Here is a 15,459-nt window from a genome sequence, read left to right as displayed (position 1 = left end):
GATAGTCTGAACTAGAAGTTGAATAATTGATAAATTTATTTTCAATAAATTCTACCTCTTGATTCAACAACTACATTAGACACTAAGTCTAATATTCTATATGCTTTAGGATTTTGAGCATATCCTATGAAAGTGTCTTTTATGGCTCTTGGTCCCAATTTGGTTCTCTTTTGATTAGAAACTTGATAAAAAGCTAAACACCCTCACATTTTTAGATAATTCAAATTAGGTTTTCTTTCTTTCTAAATTTCATAAGGAGAAACCTTTCTATATCTTGATGGTATCCTATTATGGATATGACATAATGTCAATAATGCTTCACCTACCCCACAAATTGTAAGGCAATTTTGTATTTAGTAACATTAAATTAACTATATCTACTAAGATACGATTTTTTTTTCTGTCAAATCATTTTGTTGCGGAGTATATGGAGCGGAAGATTCATGCATAATACCATGTAATTCACAAAAGTGATCAAATTCATTAGAAAAACATTCTCCACCTCAATCACTACGAAAAGACTAACAGGAACTAAATTTTTCTTAAATCCGGAATATGAAGTATATTTAATAAACTTAATTTCTTTTCAGATGTAAAATTTAATTCCAAAGTTCCTTGACCACAAAATTTGACCGAGTTGTCATTGTCCATCAAGACTTCTCTATTTTTCACTTATTCATATGTTTTGAATTGGTTGCGATTATAGCAAACGTGAATAGTAGTCGCAAAATCTAACCACCACTCAAGTGATTTTTCTTGTGTTGCCATGTTGAGTTCTATAACTATGCCAATAGGCATATTTTGTACTTTTTCTACAACCATAGCAATTAGATCATTCTCTTTCACTAAGTTGGTTTTTGGTACATCTCTTTTTAGAAGTCTACATTCTTTGATGTAATATCCTTTCTTGTGGTAATGATAACACTCTCTTTGTCTCTTCTTCACCAATATGATTCACTTTAAAATTTTGAGAAAGATACACAGCATCACATTTTCGAATTTTCTCCTCTATAGTATATGCCTTAGTAATTTTTTTTATTGTGAAGTCCTCACCAAGATGTAAAAGTTTCTTCCTATAACCATTCCAAGATGAAGGCAATTTTAAAATAATTGTTCCAACTTGTAATGATTCAAGGATCACTACTTGTAAATCACAAAGTCTAGTTACAAAGATTTGTAACTCATGAATTTGATCCATAACAGACATAGTATCATTCATAATAAATTTAAAATATTTCATCATAATAAACTTATTTGTTCCTTGTCTTTTAGTATTGCACTTTTCTTCAAAAGACTTTTAAATCTCCAATGGTGATTGAATTGACATATAGAGATCATAGAGTTGGTCGAATAAAATATTGAGAATATAACCTCGACAAGCAAAGGTATCTTTTCTTTCTCTTCTAGTGTAGAATCTTCAGCGACATCGGCAATTGGTGTTGGGTCAATTATATATGCAAGATTGAGAATCGAAAGAAAAAACATCATCTTGTCCTTCCAACGGTTGAAGTTCATTCCATCAAAGCGATTCAACTTGACAAACTCTTTATTCATGACCTTTGAACGCGGTGTTTTGATTTTATGCCATTTTCAAGAAATATCTTTCTAAAATTATTGGGTATATGAAAATGATTTCAAGGCAAGATTAAATTGCTTTCTTTACAGAGATATTTGTCTCCACACTTTGTTGCTATAGAGTTGATGATAATATTCTTTCAAAATACAATAAAACCTAAGAATTTCTTAATTAGCAATAGTAAAAAAATTCTCAACTCTGTTAAACAAAAAAAATTTCTTGATAATAATTAAGTAAAATATACACTTAGTATTTGTGTGTTTGAAATAATAGACAAAGACTTATTTATATATACTACACGTAATAATTATAATTTGTTACGTATACAAATAATGATATCTTTTTTATTGTCAATAAATATAATATTTTAAACCTACACAATTATTAAAAATTTATGCCCTTTTAATCAAATAATACTAAATGGTTAATAACTATTTATTAATATTAATAATATTAATTAATTAAATTTGTAAATACTTTTTTAAAGAAAATAGACTTCCTGAATTTAATTGCATAACATGTAAGTCGTGCATATTTTTCAATGAAAGTGCCTCTCTTTTGCAAACACACCACGGTGTCTTAATTGTTTCCTTCGCCACTTAACATTTGCAAGATTTCATATGTATATGAAGTGCTGTTCTTGAAGTGTTTCATGGCAATGCAATTCCTGCATAGGTCTTCATCAGATACCTCAATCAAAATATCTAAATAACTAATTGTCTCATTAATTGAATAAAAGACAAATATAAATAAAACCAAGAAATTCGCCTGAGAAAGGCCTACCACATGAAACATTATATTGGGCTCCATTGTCACTCTCACTCAATTCATTGGTCCATGCTTCGTATATTCGTGACAAGAGGAGTGCAATTATTATACAACTTGCATGCGTGTTACACGCTTACACATGTTCATAGAACTGTAGAAGGAGAAATTTCCCTCAATAAATTGTCCCTCTCTAGTTGCACACTCAGTATCACGTTTCTACATGCTATATCACTTCGATCCTAAACAAAATGGAGTCCAGTCATCTGCTACCCCTTTCAGCACTTTTTTGTGTAAGTTTATCTCTCTAAAATAGGGGGAACATAAAAATAAAATAGAAAGAAAGAAAATGTGAAGCCTTATCTAATTATTATGAGGTTAATATTTATTGCTTCCTTCGCTACTCAAACTATTATTATTTGTTCCGATTTGAAAATTTTGGCAGCTTGCAATTCTGGGAAGCCATGTGCATGCATCACTGCCTGCTGAAGATTACTGGCAAACACTCTGGCCTAACACTCCCAGGCCTAAAGCTTTCAAGGACCTACTCGTGCAGCCTGGTGAGTTACATGAATATTCTCAACTACTACTTTACATCTCAGTCTGATAGTTTTTCAACTCTAAAAAGTTTTCTCTTCTTTAATTAATGTTGTTTTAAGTCCTTAATCTTATTATTAGGTAATTACCTACGTAAAAATATCTAATTAACAATTATTAAATAATTTAGTATATTTAATTAAATTATTTAATATATATTTATATATTAGCTTTCATCTAAAAAAAGGATATTTTTACATGAATAACTGTTTTTCTAATATTTTTTAGCATGTTCGGTTATTTGTTTCAATAAAATTATTAATATATATTTTTTTTGGGAGAAGTTATAGTTTATGTTAGATTGAGTTTGGAGGGTCCGCTTACGATGGTCCCTTATAAGTAAGTCCTTGGGTGGATTAAGAAAAAGTATAGACAATTAAGAGTTAAGTACTTTTTTTCGTTTCTAACGATTTGGATGAATTTTTTTCGTTTCTAACAATTTGGATGAAAAATTAAAATCGTCTCTAACCTTTTTTTTTTTATTAAAATCACTATCAACGTTATAAAATTATCTTTTTTATTTTAATTTTATTTTTTTATCAAATTACCCTTAAAATTAATAAAATAATATTAAAAAACAAAAATAACCCTCCTCCTTCGACTCCCACCCGTCTCCGTATCTCTTCTTCTCTCCCATCTCTTTCTTCCTACCTTTCTCCTACCCTTCTCTCAACCACAATCCCAATTCTTTTTCTTTCTCTTTCCGTTACCGTACCATCTTCGCCCCCGCCTTCTTCTCCGCCTTCTTCCTTCTCTCCATCACTAACCTCAACCCTTTCTCTATTGACGTTGCCTTTACCTTCCTCATCTCCCACGACGACCACTGTCTCGGTGATCCCGGCATCTCTTTATCCTTCAACGACAATTATGTCGGCATCGATCTCAACGGCGTCATTTCAGCTCTGGCTGTCGCTATCACATCGTTCTCCATCACTGTCGTTCCTATCCTCAGCCGCAGCTGCGACAGTGCGAGCAGCAGTAGCTTCCCGCACCATCGTTCTTCCTCTTTTCCTTAACCACAACGGCGACGGACGGTAGCAATACCACTCCTCTTCTCTGAGTTCTCCTCTTCTCTCTTCTCTCTTCTCTCTTTTCTGCGTTCTTCTCTCTTGAATTTTCTATCTTAAATTTGAATTGGTATTATTGTTGTTGATGAATTTTTGAATCTAAATATATTATTGTTGTTGATTCTGTGTTAGTTTTGCTTGATTTTTTTGAAATTATGACTAGTATTATCCACCCACAAACAATACTTGCAAATCTACTTTGTGCTCAAAAGATACTCTTTAATGTGATGAAGACAATGACAAAACAAATTGCACCTTGGCGAACAACCTCCTTTCAAGTAGGTCTTTGTCTAAGCTAGGATAGGAACACCATTTGATTATACACATACACCGTATTCTTTGAAATACATGATGCAAGGCAAGAAATATACGCCATATTGCTTATATTTTTTAGAAGAAGATTCAAGTAACGAGCAACACAAGGTGACTAGTGAATATTCTCAAATTTATTATTGATAACCTTACTAGCTGCAACATAATTGGCCACATTGTCAGTCACTACATGCACAATATTATCAGACCCAATCCATTCAATCGCCTTAAAAAATAAGTGACACAAGTTTGAAGCATTTTTTACTACATTTAAAGCATCTACAGATTTCACAAAACACAACCCTTTTGAATAATAAACCAAAAAGTTAATCAATGTCTATTGCCTTTGATCTGTCCAACCATCAACCATGAGGGCGCAAGTAGTTTCTTTCCAAGAACTCCTATAGCTATCAACAAATATTTGGACTACAAGAAAAAATATGTTGCCATGCTTTTCTCTTACTACGCTTCAAAAGTGTGGCCTAAAGAGGTCAATGGCCACGCTTTTATAAAGGCAGTGATTGAAAAGTGATTTAACCACATTTTAGATGTCACGCTTACCAAAACGCGGCCATTGAGAAAAATAGGCATGTTTTAAAAGCGTGGCTAGTTTGTATTGTTATAGTCATATTTTCAAAGCATGTCCATTTCTTCTAATTATTTGGACACCCTAAAAAAGCATGGCGAAAAAAACCTCTTCACTAAGAAATAAAACCCAGAGCTCCTCTTCATTCAACCTTAACATTCGCGGCACTACCTTTCACTGAGAAACACAAAGCTCATCGCGTTGGCACTTCCTCCAACCCTCTACCCATTACTCACGCGTATGCAGCACTGATATGCATACGCGAAAATTGTGATTTTGAGGCATGCGTACGCTGCAGTTGGCATGCGACGCAAGCATTACTCTCTGTCTTTAACTTGTGTGTATGCGGACGTAGCTCGCGTACGCAATTTTGGAATTTTTACACTCATGTATACGCATGATATTCTATTTTGCAAAAATTATATTTTTGTGTTTAAACCATTCCTCCAGCCTTTTAAAGCTCCCTAATGTTTAATTAAGATCCTCTTAGCTAGTGTTTGGGATTTTGGGCAAGTGAGAGGGTATTGAATAAACAGAAATAAGTGTTTTAGATTATGAGTTTAGAGCCAGTTATTTAGGTGTTGGATTTTTGGTAGATGAAATTAGTGAGAGTTGAATTGTGGAGTATTTCATGGATGATAAATTATGATGAGTTGAGAATTTGATGATTGGTAATGACTATAATAAGTTAAGATCATGAAAGTTAATGATGATTATTGACAGATTGAGGTTGATGAACCTGTATAAAGATTATGATTTATTATGACTGGTAAGTCGCTATGCTCCTAGCAAGGATGGTGTTTCAATCTCGCTTGTCGAGGTAGCGGTACTAGCGTAGGGAATGTGGCAGTCTTCCACCTACATTCAGATGTGAGGGCTGAGGCGGTAGTGTCCCGCTCGCACAACCTTTCTTGCCATAAGAGTGAACTGGGCACTATATCCCAGGATTGAGAGTGAGTCGAGCACTATATCCCAGGGTTCAGAGTGAGCCGAGCACTATATCTCAGGGTTGAAAGTGAGCCGGGCACTATATCCCAGGGATGTGGCAGAAAGGCGACATCTAAAAGGATGTGTTGGGTTGGCAATTTTGAACCGACAAGTAATATCACAAGCCAAATAGAACATGCGTTCATCATATGCATTTTCTATATGCTTGCTTGCCATGATTAATTGAGTTATACCTAAATGAATAATATGCCTGATTGCTAATCGAATTACCTGTTGTATATGTATATTTTTTGTATTTTATTTGATTGCATTAGTTGTGTTTGTTTGGTCTAAGGAGGTTAGGTAGGTGATGACGATGGGATCGCATTGAGGGTAGGTTGGTGAAAGTTGTGGGATAGCTATGACTAGTATTAGTTAGAAATCCCCTAAGTTTAGATTACCTTGATATGGTATAATTATATATTTCTTTATGCTTGAATATTTGTATCAATGTGAAGTTCTAGAATTACCTTTGGCTTCTCAGAACCTTATGTCTTATCTATTAGGCACTGTTATCATACTGAGAACCCCGGTTCTCATACATACCATATGTTGTTATTGTTTTTCAAATGCAGGTCACAACCCAACTCAGTGAGTTTGCGGATGGTGATAGAGCAGAGGATGACTCAGCTTTATTCGGTTTATTTTGTTATAGTATCTCTCACTTTTGATTATTGTACTTATTACCTTAGAGGCTTAAACTTTAAGAGACATGATGCATCTGTTTTAACTTCAAAACTTTACTGTATTTCTGTTTTGGCTAACCGGCCTAAATTCTGCAGGCTGTGACTAATTCTCTTTTGTATATACATATTATGTTTTAGTTATCGTATGTGAACGCTTCCGCTTTTGTATCTTTGTTTTCTACGACTTTGAGCTTTTATTCCTTTATCGGGCTAATATTCCTTGGACTATACATTATTTTATGGTGTTGGTGATGATGATAATAAAAGAGAAAAATAACGAAGAAAAAGAAGAAGAACGTGCAGCAGGAGCGCGAAGAAGAACGTGCACGCATGAGTGTAAATGACTTGTTGCACTTGTTTTGTTAATTGCATATTGACTTGTATGTAGAGATTTATTCTAATAAAAGAGGATGATGAAAAAAAAAAGAGAAGAAGAAATTAACAACAACAATACCAAGAAGAAGAAGAAGATAGTCGTGGTGACCATGACGACGACAATGATGTTGAAGGAGGAAGAAGGAAGAAGGAACGTAAGAAAAAGAAGTAGCGACAACTTGGTTAATTTAATTGGTAAAAAGACTTGGACACCTAGCATTTTTATTTCTATTTAATTCGGATAGTGGAAAGTTTTTTTTTATTTTTGATTAATACCCCAAATAGGTGCCCAAAGATTTGGCTGTCTGACAGATTTGTCACCCAGAAAAATTAACTAAGTTCCCAGTCCCCAAAATTGTTAGATATATACCATATATATTCCTGGTCCATGTTTAGCCAGTTAACCAAACACTCTCTCTCTTACGTGGAGGTGATCAATGTGACGTGTCAGGTTAAAGGATATGCATTGCTTCCAGGACCCATTGGTCCTGCACACGTGGTCAAAATGACGTCGTTTAAGAGCTTCTTCAAACGACGTCATTTTGAGTGGGATGGATTAGTTCCCAAGCTTTCTCATGTTAGTATTATAAAATGGCAGCATTGTGAGAGGCACAATACGTCGCCGTTTCAAAAGGGGATCAACATAAAATTAGGTCTTCATCTTTAACCCCTGTCTTTTTGTCTCTAACCCATGTATCTTAGTGTGTGTGAGAGAGTTTTTGGCTTCGAAGAAGGTGATGGCGAGTGGAGGCAGCACGTCAGTTGCAAGTCAGAGACATGGTCGGAGAACTATTGATGATGTCTTCAGTATTGACAACGGTTCGACTGGCTTCCGAAGGGGGCGACTTAGAAGAGGAGAACATCCTAAGTACAAGTGCAGGACATATGCCGTAATATCCAGGCCTTGCACAGCGGAGAACCCGAATAGGCTGTTCTTTGGCTGTCCTCACGTCAAGGTACTTTAGAGTGGTAAATTTTTGTGGTGCTACAATTTTGATAATTGGGGACTAAGACTAATGTTATGATTTTTCTTTTGTTATTCTGATTGCAAGAAAAGCAAGGTTATTGTGATACGGTTTGATGAGATTTTTTGGTATCTGGTGGATGATGCAGTTGAAAGTAGTAGATTGGCCTCTATAGAGACATGTGTGGGTGAAGAATTTGGTGCATGTTTGAATTTTAGCTTGGAGGAGAGAGTGAAATAATTGGAGATGTTAATAAAGAGGAATGAAGATAGTTCAAAAGTTGAGAAAGATAGTGTTTTCAGGTTGTTTAGTAGTGTAATAATAGGTGCACTTGTAGTTGTGATTTTGTTTTGTATCTATGTGGTGGTTATTTAAGCAATTAGCATAGTATGTTTGTTGAAAAAATATTGTATTTGAATGGCTCATTTTAGTTAAATGAACATTAGAGATTGACAATGAAGCTGAACAGAAGTTAATCTATATCCAAATCAGAGTATGCAAAATAACTTGGTCAAGTAGATATTACAAAATATAATATATAATCCAAACCAGAATATTCAAATATCATGTATCAAAATATTAACATAAAGTAGCATCAACATAGAGTATGTACATAAGTGTATCAAAATGTTAAAAAACCAAAGAAGCGCTATTTCCTTCTACACATACTGATGTAAAGTGATAATAACACAAAAAATATTAAAAAAGGAAGTCTATTTTCTTCAAAATAACAAACAAAGTCTTTCCCTTTCACAATAAATTTCAAGAAAGCATCATTTCTTCTTAGAGAGGTTCAGTCCGGGAATTAAAATGAATTTAAATATTTTGGAGGTTGTGCCACTACTTGTAACTACCATTGTCTCAGTACTCACACTCCCCTGACTCTTGGGCCTAATTATTTTCTGTTTTAGATGTCTAAAAGACTGCTGAGGTTGAGACTGAGGCTGAGTCTGTCTTTCCTGATAAAATTATAAATAATTATGAGTATTCTAACATAAGATATTAGTATCTAGTGTTTAGAAATTAATATTGAAACACATTATCAAACATATTTACAATTGCAGCATTTACATTTATTTCAACATCTAGTACATTAGTGTCTCAGGTTGAATAACCTTATACATGAGCAAATTTATTAGGACAATTAAATCTATTATGATATATGTTATAAGTTAAATAGGTTCTTTAAAATTTATACTATAAGTCAATCAAGTCCCTGATTAATATATATATATATATATATATATATATATATATATATATATATAGATATAGAGAGAGAGATCAAATATATTTATACAATTTAGCAGTAATTACTTAGTGTGATTGTGTTGCTCATCACTTATATAAATATTAGATTGTAGTGTAATCAAAGAGATTAAATATATTTATACAATTTCACTCATTCTTTCCTTTTTAACTTTGCACATTTTTCTCCCTTGTTCTTTCTTTGCATCTTGCAGTTCCAGTACTTAATTTCACAATATACACAAGTTGGAAGTAAGTTATTTATGTCTAGTAATGCTAAGGTCTAGTAGTTTTAGTGAGTCAAAGCGTATTTTTAGAGTTTTAAATTGTGGAAATTCTAGTAGTACATCACAACAACGCGTCAAAATTTAGAGAGACAATTTCAACAAGTAAAGGATCAAGTAATAATTCTCTACAAATTTCTACCACAAAAGTACCGTGACAAAGTATCTACTTTTTCTTGATGCACTAATAGCATCTATAATTTAATCTTTAGTTATATCTAGTTTAGACTATGTTATTACAGATAATTTTATTTGTTATCATAATGAACTTGATTTATTTTAGTATAATGCATATTTTGAATAATTATTATTTAGTTTGTTACATGTTGTATTTTATTATTTATTATGGTTTATTTAATAATATTTTTTAATATAAAATATTTTGAAAATAGTAGTATATATATAAATATAGAAATGAATAGAAGGAAAACAAGTTTAGAAAAAAAATTTAAATTTATGTGTTGTTAAATAATCCATCAATATTAGTCACACAAAAAAATCGTGGTAAGAAACACATTATGTCCTATGTTAGCCACAAATAAGCCGTGGCAAAATTTAAAATTTTTTTGTACAACTTTTCATTTAACTACAGAAAAGACTAATGCTAAATAACCCACGAAATATTGGCCACGAAAAATAAATATGACTAAAAAAATTGACATATTCAATTTTTATCACAGTAAAGTGTGGTAGAAATAATTATTTAGTTGTGCATCATTTTATTTTGTCACAAAATAAAATATATGTAAACGTGTCAAAGTTGTAGTTAACAAAATATTTTAACAAATTTTAAAATTGTAATATAATAAAAAGTGTGGCTAATTAAAAATGCGTTACCAGAAATATCATCGCCACAAATTTTTGTAGAGTTTAGCTACGAATTTTTTTATAGCTAAACCCATGGTTTTTGGTTCGCGATTCTAGAGGGAGATCAGGTACGCATCAACAGGCTCGCGCCACTGTTACTCTACTTCAAAATCATATTAAATTAGTGAGTGTTAATTTTTTGTGGTGGTTAATTTATGAGTTGTTATTGTTATGGTAGAGGTGGAGCACTTAATGGCCTTAATCGGGAGGGTAGAATGGTGTGGTTTAGTCATTTCATAGAAATTAATGATTGATTAGATAAATTAATTATTAACTTAATATTATGTTAAAAAATATATATTTTAGAATTTATTTGTCAAAAAAAATTAAGATTTGTTTTCTCAAAATTAGTATTTACTCAAAAGAAATATAAAAAAATGGCGAGGTCAGTGTCAATGGGTAATATATAGGCCAAATTTAAATGTGTAATAAGTGGATACATGAGAACATATGATAATGAACCCCAAAATGCTTCATGTGAGTGATTGGATGGAGGAATATAATATTTTTTTATATTGTATCATTTGAGATAATTTGAATAGACAATTTGAATATACTCAATAATACACAATTTTTTTTCAGTTTAGTCTCTTGTTTCTAACATAGTATCAGAGTCATGGTATCCTCCTTGAAGAGAATAGGTTGTTTTTTTTGCGTGAAATTACCGTAGTTTTTGCATTTTTTCTATGACATTTTTCTTTTTTTCCACTTCTTTGATACTTTTTCACCTCACGACTAACTTATTTTATCTGTCTTGTGTTTTTTCGAGTGGAATGATCAAACACCATTGTCATCCGCTATTTACCTATCATATAGTTTCACTCTCTTTCGGCAGTTTCGTCTGCCTTCTCTCGTGGCAGTTCCGTTTATGTTTTCTCGTGGCAGTCGCGTTTCGTCTGTGTTTTTTTGTGCAGTTCCATCTGCTGACAGTTCTAGCTGTACTTCCTTCAGACAGCGGCAGTTCCGTACGCTTACTTCGACAATTCCGTGTTCTTCCTCAGTCTGCACCAGTTTTTTTTCTCTTTATTTTGTTGTTTGTTTTAAATAAGTTTTAAACTCAAGGTGTCACTTGAGTTTGAGGGGATGTTAAAATATAATTAGGATCAATTAGGATTAATTAAAATTATTTAGTGTATCTGAATATTTATTATAGAATATTACCTCTTTATTATTATGATTCTCTTAACACCTATAAATACTCTTTTATATTGTATTATTCGAGACAATCTAAATAAACAACTTAAATACACTTAATAATACACAAGTCTTTTTTTTTAATTTAATCTCTTGTTTCTAACCAAATTGAACAAAGCAGTGAATATGAGCCCAACCAAATTGAACAAAGCAGTGAATGAGCCCATTATTGTTCAAGAATGTCACTTTGGAATATAGTAGTGGGGTGAGCTTTAAGGTACGTAGCCAATGGGAGCAGTTGAAAAGAGTAAAAATGATTCTTAGAGAGAAGGTGGTTACAGTAAAAGGCTTAGAAGCTATGCAAGGGAAGAACATAATAGAGGGGTGAATTACATTATTAACAAGGGTTATTCCAAAAGGTTCGAGTTCAGTTTATAGGAGAGAAAATAATTTAAGCTTAAGAAGCAATGGGATCAATTGGAATTGCATGAGCAAGTGGGTGTAGTGGGTGTCATAAGAATTAGTTGAGGAAAAGAACATAGAAACTAGAAAGGTGGAAATTGTTGTGTTATTAGAAGGTGAAAATGTAATGCATGGTAGTAGTAGATAGTGCACAATCTATATGTACTACTGGAAGGGCCGTGCTTATTTTAAAGTAATTAGAAAAGTAAAAAAATAATTATTTAGAAGGGCATAATTTTATAATTTTAAAATGATACAAATATAAATTAATTTACAAAAATATATTTTAAGATAAATAAAATTAAAATTCCAATATTTAATGTGCACATAATTTTCTTAACAAAAATACTATTTGTATATTAAAATCAATTATTATGTATTTGTGTATAAATACATATATAGTTTAATTTATTTTTAATGTATATTTTGTATTTTAATATATATTCTATCTTAGTAGTTAATTTTAATGGCTGATTTAATATACACTTACTAAAATTGTAGTCTTAATATTCTTGTAACAAATAATTATTGGGTGCAGCCGTGCAGTGATTTTGTTGTAAATTACACCTTAAATAATACAAAAATAATAATAATATCTGCACTATTTTACATATTTTTTCATTATTTAGCAAATTTTTATAAATTTTAAAACTAAAAAATATTAAATTTGATCAAGTTATATATTTTAAATAATAAAAAAATATGACCTTAATTCTAACTATACGTTTTAAGTATTATTATAATTTTATAATTTTAATAACCACCGGAATCATAATTAACCCCATAGAATATATATAGGATTGACTATTGAGACATTTTTATTTTGATCTTCAGAGGATTGGGACCTTTTTTTTGTAATTAAATAGAAAAGAAAGAAAAAAAAAGAGACAGAACCAAATTAATTGGCTAGGATCATATCTAAATCTATTAGATGTTAAAACTCACTCCATGGTTGACTCCAATTCGAGTGAATGTCCGCGCTAAAAGCAGTTGCTTTAGCCATATAATCTGCAACACTATTTGCAATCCTCTGAATTAAAAGAATAGAGACTCTCAAATTCCAATTCATAACCTCCTGTATATGTTTTGTCAAATCTCATTCCGGAATATTCTTATCAAGCATTCTTTGGTTTACCAAGAAAAGAGCTTCTAAACAGTCTGTTTCACAAATAATCTCACGAAATCCACTCTCCCAAGCAAGAAGTAAACCTCTCCAAATTGCATATAATTCAGCAAAAAGAACACTACACACTTCGACTTTTTCAGTGCAACCTTTCAACCAACATCCATCAAGATTGCGAATGATACAACCAAAACCAGCATAGCCAAAAGGAGCAAACCAACTAGCATCACAATTCAATTTAACAGAATGAATTGGAGGTGGAACCCAATGCAAACAAAGTGAAGGAGGAGACAAAGATTGATGCATAGCAAAAATAGTGTGAAACTCCCTTACTAAACTACGAATCAAACTCACCACTTTACTAGCACTCCATGAATCATCTATACTAAATAAGTCATGATTCCTGCTTCTCCAAATCCACCAGATGGTCGAAAAGAAAAGAAAAGCATCTTCACTCCTTGCACCTCTATAGAGCCAATTATGTAAATTCGAGTTATCTGAATACATGCCTAAAAGGTTCGAGACCTCCTTGGCACTAGGGCACTCCCGAAGACAATGTAGAATGGATTCAGAACCATTCTGACATCGATGACAGGTGCTAGATAAAGTTAAACCACGACCCAAACGAAACTCTGCCGTAGGAATAGCATTATGAAGACTGAGCCAAATCAAGAACTTGTACTTCTCAAGAATATGCAGTCGTCATACCCACAACCAATTATCATGCTCATTCCGGTCAAACTTTCTTTTGGCTAGCCAACTGTACCCACTCCTAGCTGAGTAGAGTCTAGAAGATGCCACACCCCACGACCAACCCGAACTCTCTCCAACATTCAAATTCGGATTATAAGCATTCAAACGCTGTTTGACATCTTCTGGAATGATAGAGAAAATATCATGGAGATTCCATTGACCATCTTTCCAAATGTCTCTAATAGTTAAATCAGAGTCAGATATATATACAAAAGGGACATCTTGAGCAATTGGGCCCTCAATACTCCAATTGTCAAACCAAAAGGATTGATCAAGTGACCCAACGCATTAAGAGAAGGCATCTTTAAGAGCACCAAAAATTTTTGAGAGACTCTTCCAAACATGAGAAGCCTTTGAGAGGATTGGAACATTTGAATTGCTCTTTTTAGTCTCTTAAAAAAATATAATTTTTTTCTTACTCTTAAAATTTGGATTCAAAGATCTTAGATTTAGATATATATTGAAAACTTCACATCTTAACCAATTTCATGTTAATTACTGTTAATGGTGTTGTACTTATAATATTTGTGCCAAAATGTAGCTTCATGCGTGATTCTTCATGTTGTACTCTTATAATGTTGTAGTTATCGCTTTTTAAAGAAGATGCATAAAAGAGAAAATATAATTATAATTAAACCATATGTTTTAGGACTAGAAGGTTACTATAAAAGAGCTTTGCCTTTATTTTATTATATTATTTGTGGTGTAGTAGTGTAGTCCAATACTCCAATCGTGCTAGCTTTGTATATTATTTTCAATTTTCCAATCACAACTCGTTTTGTATTTTAAGGTATCTTATGTGAATATTTATCTAAAAAATATTATAAAAATTAAAAAAGTTTTTAAATATATTTGAAATACTAGTATTTCAATGATTTTAACTATTTATTTTAGTTAATATATATTATATATATATATTTTATAATTGAGATCAACGATTAAAATTATTAAAATACTTATTAATCTCATCTTTATTATATTCATGGTGTATTCATATATAATCCAATTAGTCCGCTCATTATTATTTTATTGCACAATTTTTTTAGCTTATTTTTTTTTATCTATTTTATAGAAGAATATAATAACTTTTACCAAATTGTTTTAGAAATGAATAAGCATATCGTTGCTCTTTGAAATCATAATTTGCATTCACATAATGAATGATTAACATTTCTCTCAAAAAAGTACAGCAAAATTTAACCTAAAAATATACATGATAAGTTATGTATTACTTTTTAATAAATAGTTTTTTTATTATGTAAAATTTAGCCAAAAAAACATATATTAATTTAAGACTTTAAATTTTGTTTATTATCCGTGTTGTTCCTTTAAGAAAAACCTTAATAATTTGTCTAAATTATTATTGATGGTTTTGTTTTATTAAGGTTTAATTATATAGTTTCACTAAATTTGTAGTTAAGTCTCTATATTTTTTTTAATTGGGTCTTTAGTCTTTATATTACTTTTAATTTTGTAATTAGTTCACGTTAAAAATGTTAAAATTAATAGAATATTTCTCCTAAAAAAATATTATCAAAGATCTAATTAGATTCTTGATTATTGATATCTTCAAATTGCCGAAAAATATTCGATAACATCTTTTACATTAAAAAACATCTAATTACAAAATTAAAAGCGGTGCAGATACCTAATTGAAAAAAAAATATATAAA

At 31.6% G+C, this 15,459-nt stretch overlaps 1 long non-coding RNA gene across 1 annotated transcript; it reads left to right on the top strand.

Moving 5' to 3' along the window:
* Positions 1 to 2,426: 2,426 nt before the first annotated feature.
* Positions 2,427 to 6,752, top strand: LOC130944328 (uncharacterized). The gene is made up of 3 exons (XR_009072018.1): positions 2,427 to 2,634; positions 2,787 to 2,901; positions 6,466 to 6,752. It is a non-coding gene; the product is annotated as an uncharacterized LOC130944328 (long non-coding RNA).
* The last annotated feature ends 8,707 nt before the right edge of the window (positions 6,753 to 15,459 follow it).

Source organism: Arachis stenosperma, chromosome 8, assembly GCF_014773155.1.
Source record: "Arachis stenosperma cultivar V10309 chromosome 8, arast.V10309.gnm1.PFL2, whole genome shotgun sequence".
Taxonomy (NCBI): domain Eukaryota; kingdom Viridiplantae; phylum Streptophyta; class Magnoliopsida; order Fabales; family Fabaceae; genus Arachis; species Arachis stenosperma.
This window is presented reverse-complemented; position numbering and strand designations above follow the sequence as displayed.